The sequence below is a fragment of the Schistocerca gregaria genome, chromosome 1 (genome assembly GCF_023897955.1).
Source record: "Schistocerca gregaria isolate iqSchGreg1 chromosome 1, iqSchGreg1.2, whole genome shotgun sequence".
NCBI classification, from domain to species: Eukaryota; Metazoa; Arthropoda; class Insecta; order Orthoptera; family Acrididae; genus Schistocerca; species Schistocerca gregaria.
The window spans coordinates 755,288,454-755,309,434 of record NC_064920.1 but is presented as its reverse complement, the minus strand read 5'-3'; positions in this window follow the sequence as shown (position 1 = coordinate 755,309,434).

The window sequence follows — 20,981 nt, the reverse complement described above, 5'->3', positions numbered from 1 at the left end:
ATCGCTGGACTCAATGGTAGCAGCAAGGAAGCTCTGAAAAAGTATGAACAACTGTACAATAAGGACCCCTTCTCAGAGGAAACGATCCAGGCAGGGGAGGAACTGATGTCTGGTATATCCGAAGCGAGAAAGGAAAAGTGGTGTAACCTCCTACAAGAACGGACATGAAGCACAGCAGTAGGAAGGCATGGAAACTGGTCAAAAGTCTCAACAACGACCCAAGAGAACCACAACCAAATTACAGTGAAGTTACACCTGATCAGATAGCTCACCAACTACTCATGAACGGAAAAACTAAAAGGAAGATCAGGAATGGCAAAATTAAAAGAAAACTGAACGAGGAGATTAGCTTCCTAGCTCGCTCGTTCTTCATTCAGGAGCTACAATATGCCATCAACGATTTGAAAAACAATAAGGCCGCTGGCCTCGATGATCTGAGACCTGAGCAAATTAAACATTTTGGACCGGAAGTACAAGCATGGATCCTAGAGCTAATGAATCACTGTATTACAACAATGCAAATTCCTAAACTGTGGAGGAAAGCTCGGGTTATTGCGTTACTAAAACCAAGGAAAGACCCAGCTGAAGCTAAAAATTTTCGGCCTGTCTCACTGCTTTGTCATTTATTTAAAGTGCTGGAGCGAATGATCCTCAAACGCATAGCTGATTATGTGGACAAAGCCCTCATTAACGAACAAGCTGGATTTCGACCAGGAAAATCATGCTGTGGCCAAATCCTTAATCTCACACAGTACATCGAAGACGGCTATCAGAGAGGAGAAGTAACTGGGGTCGCATTCCTGGATCTCAGTGCTGCATTTTTTTTTCTTCATCTCAGAGTAGCACTTGCAACCTACGTCCTCGATTATTTGCTTGACGTATTTCAATCTCTGTCTTTCTCTACAGTTTTTGTCCTCTACAGCTCCCTCTAATACCATGGAAGTCATTCCCTCATGTCTTAGCAGATGTCCTATCATCCTGTCCCTTCTCCTGTCAGTGTTTTCCACATATTCCTTTCCTCTCCGATTCTGCGTAGAACCTCCTCATTTCTTACCTTATCAGTCCACCTAATTTTCAACATTCGTCTATAGCACCACATCTCAAATGCTTCGATTCTCTTCTGTTCCGGTTTTCCCACAGTCCATGTTTCACTACCATACACTACCTCCGCCACACACCGTCAGGTGGCTTGCGGAGTATGGATGTAAATAAAATAAATAAATAAATAAAAAAATACAATGCTGTACTCTAGACGTACATCCTCAGCAATTTCTTCCTCAAATTAAGGCCGGTATTTTATATTAGTAGACTTCTCTTGGCTAGAAATGCCTTTTTTGCCATAGCGAGTCTGCTTTTGATGTCCTCCTTGCTCCGTCCGTCATTGGTTATTTTACTGCCTAGGTAGCAGAATTCCTTAACTTCATTGACTTCGTGACCATCAATCCTTATGTTAAGTTTCTCGCGTTTCTCATTTCTACTACTTCTCATTACCTTCGTCTTTCTCCGATTTACTCTCAAACCATACCGTGTACTCATTAGACTGTTCATTCCGTTCACCAGATCATTTAATTCTTCTTCACTTTCACTCAGGATAGCAATGTCATCAGCGAATCGTATCATTGATATCCTTTCACCTTGTATTTTAATTCCACTCCTGAACCTTTCTTTTATTTCCATCATTGCTTCCTCGATGTACAGATTGAAGAGTAGGGGCGAAAGGCTACAGCCTTGTCTTACACTCTTCTTAATACGAGCACTTCGTTCTTGATCGTCCACTCTTATTATTCCCTCTTGGTTGTTGTACATATTGTATATGACCCGTCTCTCCCTATAGCTTACCCCTACTTTTTTCAGAAACTCGAACAGCTTGCACCATTTTATATTGTCGAATGCTTTTTCCAGGTCGACAAATCCTATGAACGTGTCTTGATTTTTCTTTAGCCTTGCTTTCATTATTAGCCGTAACGTCAGAATTGCCTCTCTCGTGCCTTTACTTTTCCTAAAGCCAAACTGATCGTCACCTAGCACATTCTCAATTTTCTTTTTCATTCTTCTGTATATTATTCTTGTAAGCAGCATATGACACAGTTAACCATAAGTTGCTTACCCAGAAAGTGTATAATGTCACTAAGGACTACACCCTTTCTATGTTCGTGAAATGCATGCTACAGAACAGACGCTACTATGTAACCTTACAATCTAAAAACAGCCGATGGAGGACACAGTAAAATGGACTTGCACAGGGTAGTGTCTTGGCTCCAGTATTATTTAACATCTATACCAATGATCTTCCCATCAGCCACCAGACACGAATGTTCATATATGCTGATGATACAGCAGTGGCCACACAGGATAAAACCTTTGAACAAGTGGAGGAGAATCTCACAGGTTCCTTAACAGAACTTGCTACCTATTACGACGGCAATAATCTCAAACAAAATCCTAGTAAATCCCAAGTATCCGCCTTCCATCTTAGGAACAAACAAGCCAAACGGAAACTCCGAGTCATGTGGCAAGGGGAAGAGCTGAAACATACAAACAGCCCAAAATACCTGGGAGTAACATTGGACAGAGCACTTACTTTTAAGCAGCACTGTCACAACACTAAAAAAAAGGTCTGTGCCAGGAACAACATAAAGCGGAAGCTAACAGGTTCATCGTGGGGAGCTCAACCACATGTTTTGCGCACCACGGATCTGGTGCTGAGTATCTCAGCAGCGGAATTTGCGGCGCCAGTTTGGAGGAACTCTGCTCACACTAAGCAAGTTGACGTCGCCGTAAACGAAACTGTACGTACTGCCACAGGATGCCTCAAACCAACTCCCACAGACATCATTTATCCCATCATAGGCATAGCACCACCCACTATCCTCAGACAAGTAGCCGCCGAGATAGAAAGATCAAAACAAATGAATGATCCCCGACACCCGTTGCATATGCACCGAAAACAACGTGTCCGGCTGAAATCCCGCAGGAGTTTCATTGAAACTACTGAAGAGCTCGCCACCAAGCACGCCGCAAGGCGGCTATCTCTTTGGGAAGAAATGGTGCCACACTCCACAATGGAACTACTGGAGGAGGGATCTGCAGGATTTCAACTACCTTTTACAACTTGGAGGTCATTGAACCGGCTGCGTACTGGAGTAACCGGGTGCAAATCAAACCTATTTAAATGGGGTTACAGTGATAGCGATAGGTGTGAATGCGGAGCAATACAGGACTTGGACCACCTACTGATTTGCCCAGATATGTCTATAACATGCACTAAAGATGATATTTTGAAAGTCAATGACAAAGCAAACTTCGTTGCTAATTACTGGGAAGGGAAGATATAATTGGTGCATCCGGATACGGAAGAAGAAGAAGAAGCACCACCTGATTTAATTCGAGTACATTCCATTATCCCCGTTTTGCTTTTGTTGATGTTCATCTTATGCCCTCCTTTCAAGTCACTGCCCATGCCGTTCAGCTGCTCTTTCAAGTCGTTTGCTGTCTGACAGAATTACAATGTCATCGCCAAACCTTGAAGTTTTTATTTCTTCTCCCTGAACTTTAATGCCTACTCCAAATTTTTCTTTTGTTTCGATTCCTGCTTGCTCAATGTACAGATTGAATAAAATTGGCGATAGACTACAAACCTGTCACACTCCCTTCCCAACAACTGCTTCCGACTCTTATAACTGCCGTCTAGTTTCTAAACAAGTTGTAAACAGCTTTTCGCTACCTGTATTTTAGCCTTGCTACCTTCAGAATTTCAAAGAGGGTGTTAAAGTCATCATTGTCAAAAGCTTTCTCAAAGTCTACAAACTCTGTAAACGGAGATTTATCTTTCCATAACCTATCCTCTAAGGTAAGTCGTAGGATCAGTATTGCCTCGCGTGTTCCTTCAGTTCTCCAGAATCCAAACTGATCCTCCCCGACTCCCCGATGTCGTCTTCTACCAGTTTTCCCATTCTTCTACAAGGAATTCGCGTTAGTATTTTGCAACCATGATTTATTGGACTGATAGTTTGATAATGCTCACACCTGTCAACACCTGCTTTCATTACAATTGGAGTTGTTACGCTCTTCTTAAAGTGTGAGGGTATTTCGTCTGTCTCATATAGATTACACACCAGATGGAACAGTTTTCTCATAGCTAGCTGCCCCAAGGCTATCAATAGTTCTGATGCAACTTCGTCTACTCTTTGAGCCTTGTTTCAACTTAGGTCTTTCAGTGCCCGTTCAAATTCTTCTCGCAGAGTTATGCCTCCTATCTAATCTTCATCTGCGTCCTCTTCCACTTCTCTTACATTGCGTTCAGGTTCATCTTCCTTATATGAACGCTCTATATACTCCGTCCACCTCCTTTCAGCTTTGTCTTGTTTGCTTAGAGCTGCTTTTCCAACTGAGCTCTTGATATTCATACATCTGCTTCTCTTTTCTCCAAAGCTCTCCTTTATTTTCCTGTAGGCGGTATCTGTTTTTGCTCTAGTGAAATATGCTTCTAAATCCTCAAATTTTTCCTCCATCCACGCCTGATTAGTCATCCAACACTTCTTGTCAATCTAATTTTTTAGACGTTTATATTCTCTTTCGTCAGCTTCTTTAGGGTACTGAAAATAATAATTTACCTTTTTGTAAATTTTGTAATAAAAACTTATAGTTTCACATTCCTACTCTTCTCGTTCAGTATGGCTTATTTACGTGTTGAAGAGAACGGCCGAGAAAAAATAACAGGCCCACCACTAACTCGGATTTCGAACACAGGCAGTAAGGACAGTAAGTTGTGGAGTTGTGCTGTCTGGCAGGTTGTTGTTCATGAGTCTCTGCAAGCCGGTCTAGTCGGTCGGTCTCCTGACTAGCCCGCCCTCTCTTATTGTTCACCACCCTTAATCCCCACAATGATGGCTTTACATCACTCAGAACGAGTGGGGAGTCATTTAAGATCAGTAGTGGAAGTAAGCTGATTCAAACACGGCTTACCAAGCGAGGTGGCGCAGTGATTAGCTCACTGGACTCGCACTCTGGAGGACGACTGTTCAAACCCGCGCCCGATTTAGGTTTTCCATGATTTCCCTAAATCGCTTCAGGCAAATGCCGGAATGATTCCTTTGAAAGGGCACAGCCGACTTCCTTCCTCATCTTTCCCCATCCTTCCCTAATACGATGGGACCGATGACCTCTCTGTTTTGTCCCCTCCCCCAAACCACCCAACCAACCAAACACAGTTTCGGGTTCGTCTGCGTCTCTATATCACTTAGAACGTATGGGGAGTCATCTAAGATCAGTAGCGGAAGTAAGCTGATTCAGTAAGCTACATCAGTGTCATGAGGATTCACTGTCCCCTCTTCTTCCCTACCTTCTCCACTATCCACGTGTCTTAACCATCCTCCAACGCCTGCCCATTTCCCCCTCCACCCTCGTCTGTGTCGCTCCTCCCCCCCCCCCCCCCCTCTCCTCTTCCAACGTCCTTGCTAGTAAACTAAGTCTAAATATTTCGGGTAGTTCTGGGTTTGATCCTAGTCTCTTTTATTTTCTTAAATTTCCGTGATTTCTTTCCATTTCATTTCACTTACACCCTCTCTCCTGGCAGTCAAACAAACTAATGATAATGTGCACTGCTCTTCATTGTATATGATCCATGCCTCCTGCTAGTCCGACTGGATGTTTGTACCATACACTTGAACAATAGCCAAGTACGGCCCACACAGGTATTCTGTAGGCAAGCTGTTTTGTAGAGAATCTGCAGTAACCCAGTAGCTTACAAATAAATTGAAGCTTTACCTCAAGGCTATGCGATCATGCGATCGCTCCACTTTGTGTCTCTATAAATTGTTATTCCAAAGAAAATGTGTGAGATAGCAGGAACCAGTTAATGACACATTAATAACTTTGTCAACATATCCAAGCGTTTAGGTTTCGCGAAGTGCACAACTTTACATTCCTCGATGTCATGAGCTAGTGGTGTCTCTGCTCCAGGCTGACGTACTGTTGAAATCCAGTATGACATTACTAACAATTTTAACACAGTAATGTGCATCATTAAAAATCCTGAGACTATTATCCACTAAGTATAACATAGAAAATGGAGCAAATGGGATATTACTTCAGCGCCTGTAAGTGATCCTCCATTCACGATAACGTTCTGTGTTCTCTGTATCAAGAAATTTTAAACCAATCACAAACGTTTCTAGATACACCATAGAAAAATATTTCTCTTACAAGATGTTGATGTGTTCCTGAATCAAAAGATTTCAAAAGGTCTGGAAACACCAAATCGACCTCGTTTCCTCAATTTGTGGTTCTTAGGACATGAGTACTGTGAGTGAAGAGCTCAAGTTGACTTTCACTTGATCAATGTTTTCGAGACTCATGCTAACTTCCATGTAGAAATTTGTTTTGTTTTAGGTAAATCACTATCTTTGAACTGTGACTATATTCCGGAAATCAAAACAAGTAAGTAAGACGTGACGGTGGCTCTGTGAATCATTCTATGACATTTTTGTACATTAGTGAGATCTGTGCTCAAATCACTCGAAAAAAATTTCTGTTTGTTGGTTTTTCACTTAATTTCAGTCAATAGTGGACTTACAAATTCTGTACTAGTGGGAGCTGCATAGGGCTCATAGTCTGTTTGAACGATTTAAGCTGGCACAGCAATACTCATTACTTTGTAACTCATCTTAACAGCAGTACTGATAATGAATGCCACATTACTTGATCCTTTTGAAGGTCCCGTTGAAGACAGAAATAATTATTTCGGCTTTTGTTTTCCATTTTTTGGTTTCTATTCCTGCCCCTCCACAGCTGTATGACACAGATTTTTGTGCCACTGACAACTTTGAAATGTGATCAATTTTTTTTCAGACTTTTGGGTCGGATCTGCAACGGTATTATGCTTCATTACTTACAGGATGTTTTACATTTCGTCTTCTGGTAGCCGAGTGTGTTCAATACGCTTATGTCTGTCTTCAGATTTGTGCTACCTTTCTTTGTATCGTGCAATTAGCGCTTTTTTTCTCAAGAAGCTTCCTATTGTTTTCTTTACACCAAGGTGGATCTCTACCATTTTTTATTTCTTTTACTATGTGCGTAATTTTCTAGAGCTCCATAGACTATTCGTCTAAATTTGCTTCACAGTTTCACTAGATGTTAAATGCCTCATGTAAAAGAGTGTAGTTCCTATCTGAGAAAGCGGGCAACCTCTTGCTTATTCATTTTACTGAAGATGTAGACGTTTCTATTTACTTTTCTATCGCTTTGTACTTGGGAGTCCGTTTTTACTACAGCCGTAACGTCATCACTGTTTCAAACCTTTATATGTTCCAAAGCTGTTTGGTTTGATTGCTGAAGTATTAGTCACGGCTTATACAAGGTACGACCCATTTGTTCTAGGTAATTTTCATATAACGCTTTTATAGGTGTATCCGAGAATTTTTTTGTCTCGTTGACCACAACCGAAAGTATTACTCATCCTAGAATACTCAAGTGTGCGGGATCCGTAGCAAATAGTACAGGGCATATTGAAAGGTTGCAAAGAAGTCAGCACGAATGATCACAGGTTTGGTTGACCCATGGGAAACTGTCACGAGGATGCTGGAAGAAGGGGAGTGGCAGCCGCTTGAAGAAAGACGCAAACTATCCCATGAAATCCTTCTTACAAGTTTTCTTCAACCAGCTTTAAGTGATGCATCTAGGAATATACCACAACCGCCTTAGAGGTCGCGAAGTCTTCTCCCACTCCATACGTGAATGAAAGGGGGAGATCTCCCAAATGATTGGCAGAATGGGCCATGCACTTCACAGCGGTTTGCAGAATGTACAAGTTGTTCCAGGAGGAATGATCAGTATTCAGGTATATGACAGAAACGACATTCGAAGCAAAAAAGTGTAGTAAACATGGCCTCTAAAAGGCATATCTTAAGAGCTATGAAAACATCTTCATCCTCGATACTGTGAAACAAATCTGTTCTACGGGGAGTAGGTATTATGGACCAATACAAGAAAAAATTTTCTGATATACAACGGCTCTAAAATGCATCCAGTCAGAGCTGTGAGCACTTGTTATGTAGAAGAGATGTGTTTGTTAGCAGCGAACGTGAACAATTGCTCATAACTCTTAAGGTATGCATACTAGAGCCAATGTTAACCAGACTTTTTTGCTTTGTATTGACCATTCCTCCTGGGACACTCTGTAGATGTAGATGTAAAACTAATTTTTCCAATCAAATTAAAATTTCCTTCAACTGCTATTCCCTGAGTTTGCAAAATGCGTACGTTCGAGTGAACAGAGGTTTTTCTGAAGGTACAAGTTACTTCTGCACCTGAGTCTGGTAGCCGACAGAAGCATCCGACTACGACTTTTATACTGTTGGTGATGTTATTTTTTCCTAATCCTCTTAAGTATTTCATAACAGACCTCGCGCGTATTCCACACATAACTGAAGCCTCCTGCAGCGTGTAATGCACTCCTGTGCCGTTTAATGGAACATGCAGTTCTAAAACTTCTGGTACAAGTCTAGAGAGTCACAATCTATACTGCAACAGAATCAACAAATCTATGAATCAGGCCTTCCTGTCGAAGCTTCAGAGGGAAACTCCCAGATCTGCACCGGAAATTCCATTTATCACAGTGCTCTGCTTAGGCTACATTTTCCAGATTTTTAATTTGAAGGCAGATTTATCCGTTGTCTTTCTGACTCGTCGCTACATGGCTCACTTACTAAGGAACTGGTGGTGACTTCTGGAGATCTTTATACAACGAAATCCGGCGCACGTAATGGTGAGTGTGAGTTCGTTAACATGTGAACAGTGGGCTCGAATGGGTTCCCATTGTATTTCCACATTTGTGGTATGTGTCTGTACTTCTTATTTTCAGTTACTTGTTTAGTAACTGTAAGCGTACATACATGAGAAATGCGCAAAACACTGCTAGAAAGCTATTTAAAGAGGCGAACGTTCATACTGTGGGGCCGCTACTGGCATCCTGAAGACGGACAGTAAAGCACGGTGTGCGTTGGCCAAGGCCCGTATTACACTATAAAAGAAATTCTTCAAATATCTCTTGTAAAACAAGTTTTATAAAATCTTTCACGCGGAACTGGGGTACTTTTTATCATATATTTTAGAAAAGTTAAGGCTTGATACCATCTTGTACAAAAGAAATTTCAAAATTTTTTGCCAGTGTTATACCGCCGTAAGGAATCACATAGTTTGCAGCTCTTGAGCGACGAAAAGCGGCAGCCACCTGTTTCGAAAATCGCATTGCTGGGCACGGTGCGGTAGCAGCTTTACTGCAGAGCGGAGATGGTCTCTTGAGAGGTGTTTTGTCCGCCGAGAGGAGTGACAACCCGCAAAGAGTAGAAGAATAGCCCCCGAGTTCCGCAGGTAGTCGGAGAGTGGATAGCCGGACTTCAAAGAGCTGCGGAAGGAACGAGTGTAGGGGTGGCGCACATTCTGTTGTGGGCATGCAGGTAGTTGGAATTTCTGCGAAGGAAGCATAGACGTGGAGCCATACGTACACGTGCACTGTCAACTACGCAAATCCTGTGGCCGCTTCCGAGGCTGGCTGGTGGCAATATTTGGCATCATGGAGGAGGAGGATATTGGTGTATAACGTCCCGTCGACAACGAGGTCATTAGAGACGGAGCACAAGCTCGGATTAGGGAAGGATGGGAAAGGAAGTCGGCCGTGCCCTTTCAAAGGAACCATCCCGGCATTTGCCTGGTGTGATCTAGGGAAATCACGGAAAACCTAAATCAGGATGGCCGGACGCGGGATTGAACCGTCGTCCTCCCGAATGCGAGTCCAGTGTGCTAACCACTGCGCCACCTCGCTCGGTTTTGGCATCATGCACAGAGCAGCAGCAAGAGGTCAGATAAAATACGGGATGTGGCTACAAAATAACGGGACGGATGTTTTGACAGAGTAAATACTCATGCGCCAAAGATGAACGACCAATAGCTGTGAAGTATGTAGCATTCCCAGTTGAATACATCCCTGGTGTCAGTACCCAAATCATTTCGGCCATGGCTGTTGTCTTGTTTCACCAGAAAAATGTTAAATGTGTTAGCAGAGCAACAAATTATCGTTGAGTTTCACATGGAACTTGGAAAAACTGCTACTTAAACCTATTTTTGCTGAAAGAAATGTATGGCGAGGGCTGTTTACAGGTACACGAGTTCTCGAGTGATTCAAGCATTTCCGAGATGACCAAGAAGACGTTGAAGCTTACTCACACCCTGGACGCCCTTCAACATCAAAAACGAATTAAAATATCTAAAAAGTAGGTAATATGATTCGATCTGACCGTCGGTTGACTATTCGATCGATTGTTGATCTGTAGGAATTTACAAAGAACACATAAGACAAATTTTACATGGCCAATTTAACATGAGACAACTGTGTTCAAAACTGGTGCCGAAATTTCTCGCTATAGAACTAACGGAAGCTCGTGAAAATGTTTGTAGTGACATTTTAAAAACCACTGAAAATGATCCTAATTCCTTGTAGAGAGTGTGACGAATGTTGCTTTTTTTATTTGTGAGCCAGAAACTAAGGGCCGTCCATGCACTGGAAGGGCCCATCTTCACGGAGATTCGAAAAAGCTCGAACGAGCAAATCAGTATTCAAAGCGATGATGATTTTTGTCGATATTCATGAAGCAGTGTATCTTCATTGGGTACCTGAAGGTCGAACCATTTAATCACCATTACTGTCTTGACGTTCTTCCTCAACTCCCTAATAAAATAAGAAGGAAAAGATCCGAATTGTGAAAGAACGACTCAAGGGTTCTGAATCAAGACAACGCTGCGGTTCATACCGCATCGTCTATTAAGAAATTTCTAGCGCTGTATAGCATTCCAGAGTCAGACTACCCACGTTCCTCTCTTGAGCTAGCACCGTGAGACTTTTATGTATTCCCCAAAGTCAAATATGCATGAAAAGGAAGAAATTACCAGTCCTCTGAAGCAGTGAAAGGAAAAGTGACACTCGTCATCAAGGAGCTCACAGAGGAAGACTTCTAGTACTCTTTCTATCAATGGAAAATTCACATGGAGCGTTGTAGGAATGGAACAGGGGAGTATATTAATGATGACAATAAATAACTATGTTTGTTTTTGAAATAAAATATTTTACAGCAATAGTCCTGTTATTTTATAGCTACAACTTGTACAGTTTCACGTTCGCGTTACAGTTTATTGACGACCTGTATCGGGTGACAAAGAACACAGAAGTTTTATACAAAACGCCAAAATGAATAGTGATATTAGTTTCTTTTGTACGACACTTGATAATGGTTGCTTTGCGATCTGATACTGGTCGGCAATGAACAGTAACGTGTAAGTGAGATTGTCTTCCGTACACTACCGGATTAATGTATTAAACTGCCTGCAACTGACGTCTTCACAGTTGCATGGAATTGTGTTATTAATGTAATCACACTACTTCTTAAATTTAATAATAACTGATACGGATAAATGAAATCTCAGTTGAGGAGGAATGGTTCTCTCGAAAAAGGGCAATCGCAGAAGTTGGAAAGAAAAGCATCAGTACGAAGAAGGTAACAGAAGAAATACTCCAGTTGATGGATGAAAGAAGGAGGTTCAAAAGTGTTCAGGGAAATTCGGGGCTAGAGAAATACAAGTCACTGAGGAATGAAATAAATAGGAAGTGAAGGGAGGCTAAAATGAAGTGGCTACATAAAAAATGTGAAGAAAACAAAAAACAAATTGTTGTCGCAAGTACTGACACGGCATATAGGAAAGTCAATGCAACCTTCGGTGAGATTAAAACGAGGGGTGGTAACATTAAGAGTGCAACGGGAATTCCACTGTTACATGCAGAGGAGGGAGCGGATGGGTGGAAAGAGTACATTGAAGGCCTTTACAAGGGGGAACATTTGTCTGATGTGATAAAAGAAGAAACAGGAGTCGATTTAGAAGAGATAGGAGATCCGGTATTAGAATCAGAATAGAGCTTTGAAGGACTTAAGATCAGATAAGGCATAAGGGACAGATAAAATTCTATCAGCATTTCTAAAATCATTCTAGGAAGTGGCAACAAAACGACTCTTCACGTTGGTGTGTAGAATGTTTAGTCTGGCGACATACTATCTGACTTTCGGAAAAATATCATCCACAAAATTCCGAAGACTGCAAGAGCCGACAAGTGCGAGAATTATTGTACAATTACTTTAACAGCTCATTCATCCAAGTTACTGACAAGATTAATATACAGAAGAATGAAACGGAAAACTGAGGGTGTGTTAGATGACGATCAGTTTGGCTTTAGGAAAGGTAAAGACGGCAGAGAGGCGATTCTGACGTTGCGGTTGATAATGGAAGCAAGACTAAAGAAAAATCTTAGGATATTTCGACGCGGAAAAAGCATTTGACAATATAAAATGTTGCAAGTCGTTCGAAATTCTGAGAAAAATATTGATGAGCTGTAGGGAGAGACGGTTGATATACAGTATGTGCAATAGTCAAGAGGGAATAATGAGAGTGGTCGACCAAGAACAAAATGCTTTGATTAAAAAGAGTGTAGGATAAGGATGTAGGTTTTTGCTCCTACTGTTATATGTTCATGGAAGAAACAGTGACGGAAATAAAAAAAAGGTTCAGGAATGGGATTAAAACTCAAGGTGAAAGGATGTCAGTGATACGATTCGCTGATGAAATTGCTATCCGGAGTGAAAGTGAAGAAGAATTGCATGATTTGCTAAGTGGAATGGAACGTCCAATGACAGTAAATCGAAAAAAAGACAAAAGCAGCAGAAATGAGAACAGCGAGAAACTTAACATCAGAATTGATGGTCACAAAATAGATGAAGTTAAGGAATTCTGCTACATAGACAGCAAAGTAATCACTGACTGACGGAACAAGGAGGACATCAATAGCAGACTAGCACTAGCAAAAAGAACTTTCCTGGCCAGAAGAAGTCAACTAGTATCAAACAAAGGCCTTAATTTGAGAAAGAAATTTCTGAGAATGTACGTTTGGAGAACAGCATTGTATGATAGTGAAATATGGGCTATAGGAAAACTGGAATAAAGGAGAATCGAAGCATTTGGGATGTGGTGCTATACACAAATGTTGAAAATTGGGTGGACTGCTAAGGTAAGGAATGAGGAGGTTCTGTGCAGAATCGGAGAGGAAACGAATATGTGGAAAACACTGACAAGGAGAAGGGACAGGATAGTAGGACATCTGTTAAGAGATCAGGGAATGACTTCCATGGTACTATAGGGAGCTGTAGAGGGCGAACACTGTAGAGGAAGTAATAGATTGGATTACATCTAGCAAATAATTGAGGATGTAGGTTGCAAGTGCTACTCTGAAATGAAGAGGTTGGCACAGGAGAGGAATTCGTGGCTGGTTGCATCAAATCAGTCAGAAAACTGATGACTTAAAAGCCTCATAATATCTATCTTTCGTTTTTTGGGACACATTCCACATCTCTTGCCACTGCTGTTCGGTGGCTTTTGACTTCACGTAAGTAGTCTGTATACGGTAATTTTACATCGAAACAGTTCCTGTAGATGCAGCTGCCTTCTCAAAAATGTCGACTTCCTCTTTATAGCGGAAGCCAGCGTGGGACTGCACCCAGAGCGGAATGATTGCTTGCCCCTCTCTGTAGACAGCGAATATATTCCAGTACCATATCCAAAATATAACGGCTGGTAGTTTTATTCCGTCTTGGGGGTTGAATACTTTTAAGAACACTCTTGGTGTCGGACACGATTAATATCTTCAAGAGGGAATTAGAAGACAGAAACTTAATTGCTTCCAAAATTGCCACAGTTTCCGCCGTAAAAATTGAAGCACTTTTAGGCAGTTTGTAGGCGCTATTGATTTGGATCTGAGGGCATAGAAAAGCACATCCAGTATACTACTCTTGTGGGATTTTGGATCCATATATATATATATATATATATATATATATATATATATATATATATATATATATATATATACTCGTTGAACCAGGCCGCTAGGCTACAATGAGACAATTACCTCTGAAATTTTCGTTCACAATCGCCGAGATAGTCAGATTGTAATAACAGACTGGAATATGGCAGCTGAGAGTATCAAGATGATATTCAAATAAATGGAAATGTGAAGAACATCACATAGAACTTATGACAGGATACCAAGTGTCAAAGCATTCCGGAGGACGACGGTTCAATCCCGCGTCCGGCCATCTTGATTTAGGTTTTCCGTGATTTCCCTAAATCGCTCCAGGCAAATGCCGGGATGGTTCCTTTGAAAGGGCACGGCCGACTTCCTTCCCCATCCTTCCCTAATCCGATGAGACCGATGACCTCGCTGTCTGGTCTCCTTCCCCAAACAACCGAACCGAACCAAGTGTCAAAGCTTGTGCAGACGGCCGGAATTTCAGTTCTTCTGTTACAAGCATTGCATAATAGGTAAATGCGGTCTCTACTTTTATAGACAGGACTATCCATGAAGGCCATTCTTTGAATGAAAAATTAATTTGACCATATTTGACGTCTATTGCTTCTGGACATCTCTCCTGCCTCACTCAAAGAACATTTTTAGACGTCAAACGTTTGGCGTCAAGGCATGTACTAAAGGCTCTGTATCGAAATCTAATTTGGGGAGGTAAATCGCAGGTGCATTGTGGTACAGCATACAGCCATTGTCCAGTTTAGATCGAATAATTCCTCGATACATCATGAGTAGAATACTTTAATGTGCTCCCCACCATCACGAGTGAGAGAGCCATTTACAGTGAATCCTTTCTCGCTTTTATCAACAATAGATTGTATGTGAGGCGTCCAACTGAGCCGAGAGTCAAATATCATACCAAGGAATGGAACATGAGAATTTATCTGGAAAGTGTTCTTTCCGCGCCGGCTGCTGTAGCCGAGTGGCTCTAGGCGCTTCAGTCCGGAACCGCGCTGCTGCTGTGGTCGCAAGTTCGAATCCTGCCTCGGGCATGGATGTGTGTGATGTCCTTAGTTTAGTTAGATTTAAGTAGTTCTAAGTATAGAGGACTGATGACCTCAGATGTTACGACCCATAGTGCTTAGAGCCATTTGAACCATTTTGTACTTTACGCATGTGGCGTGATGTGGCGTGATCAATAGTGCAAGCAGTGTTCGATTTATAAAAAGGTACGATCACCGATTTGTCAGCCGAGATCTCCAACCCACTGTTAGACAGCCATCCATTGATGTTTTCTACAGCAGTGGGTAACTCCGTTTTTAGTCTGAATATACGAGTCTGCAGTTGCAGAAACACTAATGTCATCTGCGTATTCTAAAATTTTCTTCGGGAGGGTGATTACTCTTTCTAAATCATAAGTATACCGAGTATGTAAGAGGTGGCTTAAAATTGCAATCTGGGGCACGCCCTGGGAGACAAGCATGTTTCATTTACATCTGATATACACTCCTGGAAATTGAAATAAGAACACCGTGAATTCATTGTCCCAGGAAGGGGAAACTTTATTGACACATTCCTGGGTTCAGATACATCACATGATCACACTGACAGAACCACAGGCACATAGACACAGGCAACAGAGCATGCACAATGTCGGCACTATTACAGTGTATATCCACCTTTCGCAGCATTGCAGGCTGCTATTCTCCCATGGAGACAATCGTAGAGATGCTGGATGTAGTCCTGTCGAACGGCTTGCCATGCCATTTCCACCTGGCGCCTCAGTTGGACCAGCGTTCGTGCTGGACGTGCAGACCGCGTGAGACGACGCTTCATCCAGTCCCAAACATGCTCAATGGGGGACAGATCCGGAGATCTTGCTGGCCAGGGTAGTTGACTTACACCTTCTAGAGCACGTTGGGTGGCACGGGATACATGCGGACGTGCATTGTCCTGTTGGATCAGCAAGTTCCCTTGCCGGTCTAGGAATGGTAGAACGATGGGTTCGATGACGGTTTGGATGTACCGTGCACTATTCAGTGTCCCCTCGACGATCACCAGAGGTGTACGGCCAGTGTAGGAGATCGCTCCCCACACCATGATGCCGGGTGTTGGCCCTGTGTGCCTCGGTCGTATGCAGTCCTGATTGTGGCGCTCACCTGCACGGCGCCAAACACGCATACGACCATCATTGGCACCAAGGCAGAAGCGACTCTCATCGCTGAAGACGACACGTCTCCATTCGTCCCTCCATTCACGCCTGTCGTGACACCACTGGAGGCGGGCTGCACGATGTTGGGGCGTGAGCGGAAGACGGCCTAACGGTGTGCGGGACCGTAGCCCAGCTTCATGGAGACGGTTGCGAATGGTCCTCGCCGATACCCCAGGAGCAACAGTGTCCCTAATTTGCTGGGAAGTGGCGCTGCGGTCCCCTACGGCACTGCGTAGGATCCTACGGTTTTGGCGTGCATCCGTGCGTCGCTGCGGTCCGGTCCCAGGTCGACGAGCACGTGCACCTTCCGCCGACCACTGGCGACAACATCGATGTACTGTGGAGACCTCACGCCCCACGTGTTGAGCAATTCGGCGGTACGTCCACCCGGCCACCCGCATGCCCACTATATGCCCTCGCTCAAAGTCCGTCAACTGCACATACGGTTCACGTCCACGCTGTCGCGGCATGCTATCAGTGTTAAAGACTGCGATGGAGCTCCGTATGCCACGGCAAACTGGCTGACACTGACGGCGGCGGTGCACAAATGCTGCGCAGCTAGCGCCATTCGACGGCCAACACCGCGGTTCCTGGTGTGTCCGCTGTGCCGTGCGTGTGATCATTGCTTGTACAGCCCTCTCGCAGTGTACGGAACAGGTATGGTGGGTCTGACACACCGGTGTCAATGTGTTCTTTTTTCCATTTCCAGGAGTGTAGATTGTTCTTTGAGCGATCAGACAATGGATGTCGCATATCATCCTTGAAGGAATACCAAGATCCGTCAACTTGTTCAAGATAATCGGTGTCTGCACGTGATCGTAAGGTCCCTTAACGTCAAGAGCCGCGACGACCGTTGTTTTCGTGTGAAAGCTCAGATGGTTCCATAGCAATACAGGTTGTCAATAGTGCCTCTGCCTTTCCTTAATCCGTATTGACTTCGAGACATTAAATTACACTTTTCAAGCTACGATTCAAATCTCATTTTGAACTTTGTTCCAGCGTTTTTCCTACACAAGACGACAATACGAATGGTCGGTAGTTAGAAAAGATATTTGGATCTTACTGATTTTTCAGAACTGGAATTATGACCTGCGTCGTCCAGGTTTCCAGTAGGTCCTGTTTCATTCATTACCGATTAAAAACGAACAATAGAAAATCTTTTACTTCCGTGGGTAGATTCTCAAGCATAGAATAATGTATGGAATCAATACCAGGACAGCTACCACACGATGTTTTAATAGCATCGTTTAGTTCTTCTTTAGAGAGTGGACGAAGCAAGATACGATAATAGTCGTCTTCAACTGGAGGTGCATATATGGAATGGAGCCGTTGGGGGATGACTGTATCAATAAATCCTTCTATACTAGAAGTTGTAGTAGGAAGAATGGATGGCAGACTACTGTTTCTAAAAAGCCTTTGTTTTATATCAAATGTTGGACATACTGATTGCGTGATCGTGTGAAGAACAAAATTGAATCCAGTTTTCATTTTTCATTTTTTTCAGGAATTTGTTTACACGCGCATTTACGTTTTTCACTTCCAAGCAATTATCCAAGTTAGGATTCTGGTGAGAGGTTTTCAGAGTAAGCAGGCGTTTTACAACTTCTCTAGAACATTCAGAATTCCACTAGAGAGGGGAATGTTGCTTCATAATAGCAAACGCTTGTTTCTTTTTATATGAATGCTGATACCCGCTGCAGCCACTACAGCATTTATTAAAACATTGCATGCTTCTTTCTCCTGTAAATTGCTCTGTATAGTTTCCAGGGTTCTTCGAACTGTGTCCCTATATTTGTCCCAGTTGGCTTCTGCAATTTTCCACTTACTATTTGCATAAAACATTTGTTTAGTATCAACGTTTATATTAATGAAGAGTTGTATTGGGAGATGATCTGATCCCATTGAGTCAGTTTCAACATGCCGGTTAGAAAGTTCAGTAAAACAAGGGTGCAAAGGGTTATATTTATTGCAATACTTCTACGGAAAGAAGTAGACACCATAGTGGGAAATCCATCGTTGATTATGAACTAGGTTATTGTATTCGATAACATTTATCAAAGATCTGCCATTTATATCAGTCATGTCTCCTCCCCATGCAACATAATGGGAATTTAGGTCACCACCTACTGTAAATGGAGGCCGAAGACCGTTTATTAGGAGCCGCAAGTCATCTTCTACGATTCCTTCTTGGAGAGTTTTATTCACATAGACTACTCTATAGGTTTTGTGAGGAACTCGGATTTTATATACAGGACATAAAATCCCTTCTGAGGCCTGCGATCATTTTTATGTTAATAATTGCAACCAGTGCTGTACAATCGTAATAAACTCATGAGATGTTCAATTGACTCTTTTATTAGAACATGTTACGCGTTTCGGGATTACACCCATCTTGAGACATTACAAACTTCAAGTCCTTCCTAACCAACCCTGCGTACAGTCTTGACAACTCAAAGAAAGCGTCGAATAACATATGACTGCTTGTGTCGCAGTGATATGTTATTCGACACTTTCTTTGAGTTGTCAAGGCTGTACGCCTGGTTCATTAGGAAGGAGTTGAAGTTTGTGATGTCTGAAGATGGGTGTAATCCCGAAACGCGTAACATGTTCTAATAAAAGAGTCAATTGAACAATGCACGAGTTTATTGCGATTGTACAGCATTGGTTACCAATTACCAACTCCTATTTGCACAGTAACTAATTCGATTTCATTGTATCTTGCATTGAGCGGGAATTTTATATGCATCAGTGCATTTTTACTTGTATAGCGACGCCACCTTTCCATTGAGACGGCCCTCCCTTACTACGAAAAAATTTTAAAGCAAACAGTGTGCTGAGACTTGAACCATGTTTCTCATAACAGGACAGTATCAGGCTGACTGATGAATAGTTCTCTTTGTAAGATTTCCGTGTTGGGAGTAGGTGATCTTGTGTTCCACTGCAGTACTTTTATAGGCTTCATAATTTAGACAGGGAAACAATCAAAGATACCTGTTACGAGAATCCTGACACCGTTACCGTTCATAGTACTGTTACGTCGCGAATTTTGAATGAGAATGCCTATAACATTTATTATCTTATCGATTACCTCATTGTGAACTAGAGGCTGTCGTTGATTTGGTACTGGCGAAGTTGTTACCCTGTGAGCACCAGGAACATAGGCATTCTGACGTATAGGAGTGACTGCATGTTTCGGTATGAGGCTACTCATGTTCATTACGGTGTTCGCTTACTTCCGCTTGGCGTCGGTTGGGTCGGTGAACGATGTTTGCCCAAAGAGGCTCATCCTCACGTTGAGCACCAATCCCACTTGCGCGCTGATAACCATGAAAGTTTGTCGTGGGCAGCAGCGGGAAAAGTTCTTTGGTTTGGTGATCTGACGCGCTGCTGTTTGTTTGAACATAAACCAGCGGCCCAGGATAGAAAAGTTGTTGTCCCCCTCTGACGGAATCGAAGCTTGGCTTACGAGTAATGTTCAGCGCATCTCTGAAATCTGTGTCATTAAACGTAGCTAGTTCCTGAGATCTTCCTATTCGATGATATTCAGGACAGGATCGATCCGTGGACGGGTGTTGACGCCACCGTGAGTATATATAGCAACAGGTGAGGCGCAGGATTCTACACAATGAGGCCCACCACGTTCGTTGCATCTCATCTGAGACTGAAATTGTTTGTTGATGTGGTCTTATCGGAGGTATTTAAAGCACTGTCTGACAGCTGGCACATAATGATCTACATGACATCTAGTTCCATGAATAGACACAGCACCTGGCGAAGTTTAAGAGACGAAGGTCAACAAGCAGGTCAGCAGTTTCACAATCTAATGTTTACCATTCATTACACATTGCTTAGTAAACTTTCTAAAGCCTATGACGGCTAATATAGATTGCACTAATTCCAAAATCTCTGCTTCTTCGAGATTTGTATGAACTTTTCTTATTACTCCCTGTATGTGAACAACGAAAGAAGGAATGTAAGTTTCTATATTTTCAGATTTGAATACTTTGCTGGTTACTGAGTAACAAGAATTTTTTAGAGTTTTTAATTCAACCTTCCCTTTGGTTTTCCCGACAGAAGATATATTAATTATAGCATTCTTCAGTTCAGCTAAGGAAAGACACAAAATTTTCCCTCGAGCCGTAGGATGTAGGCGGCCTATGCTTTTATCCAAACTTTCCATACAAATCTCGTACATACGGACCTTGTCTGTTCGTCTGTAAAGTTAGAAGACTTCTGAAACGGTACAGACTCCACAGGGAGACTGTTTCTAACATTTTGGTGACAAGAACCAGAAGCAGAAACAGCGTTTACATGAGTGCCAGATACAGTTGAAACAATAGTGGCAGATGATACTTCTTGGTTAGTTGCTGCAATTAAGGTTTCTGGATTTCTTAATTCCTGACTGACCTCACTTTACCGTTTATTTTTCATGCTGAGAAATCTGGAGGGCTCCTGTTCTGACATCTCCATCTTCTCCTCTTCTGGATTTATTCTTGATTTAGCCCTAACGACTGTTAACGAGTGGCTGATACCATCCACCAGGGAATCCAACTTACTTCCTGGGGATGCTTGGAAAAGAACAGAATCTTCATGTAGCAACTGGGCATCCAGCTTCTCTTAATGTCGACCAGAAGGGGGTCGAAATCGCCACCCCTTTTGTTGTAGATGGGGCTAATCTCGTACGAGACGAAACTCAAATAATATAGACTGTTATAACCGAACCAAAAGTAAAACCAGAATCCACGAACTAGCAGAAAAACTATTAAACTGAAGTGGCAGAGGTTTAAAATACCACTTCAGTTGTAAATTTCTTTATTTTCACACGACTGGTTTCAGACTTTTGTAAGCCCATCCTCAGGAGTCGTAGCTGTG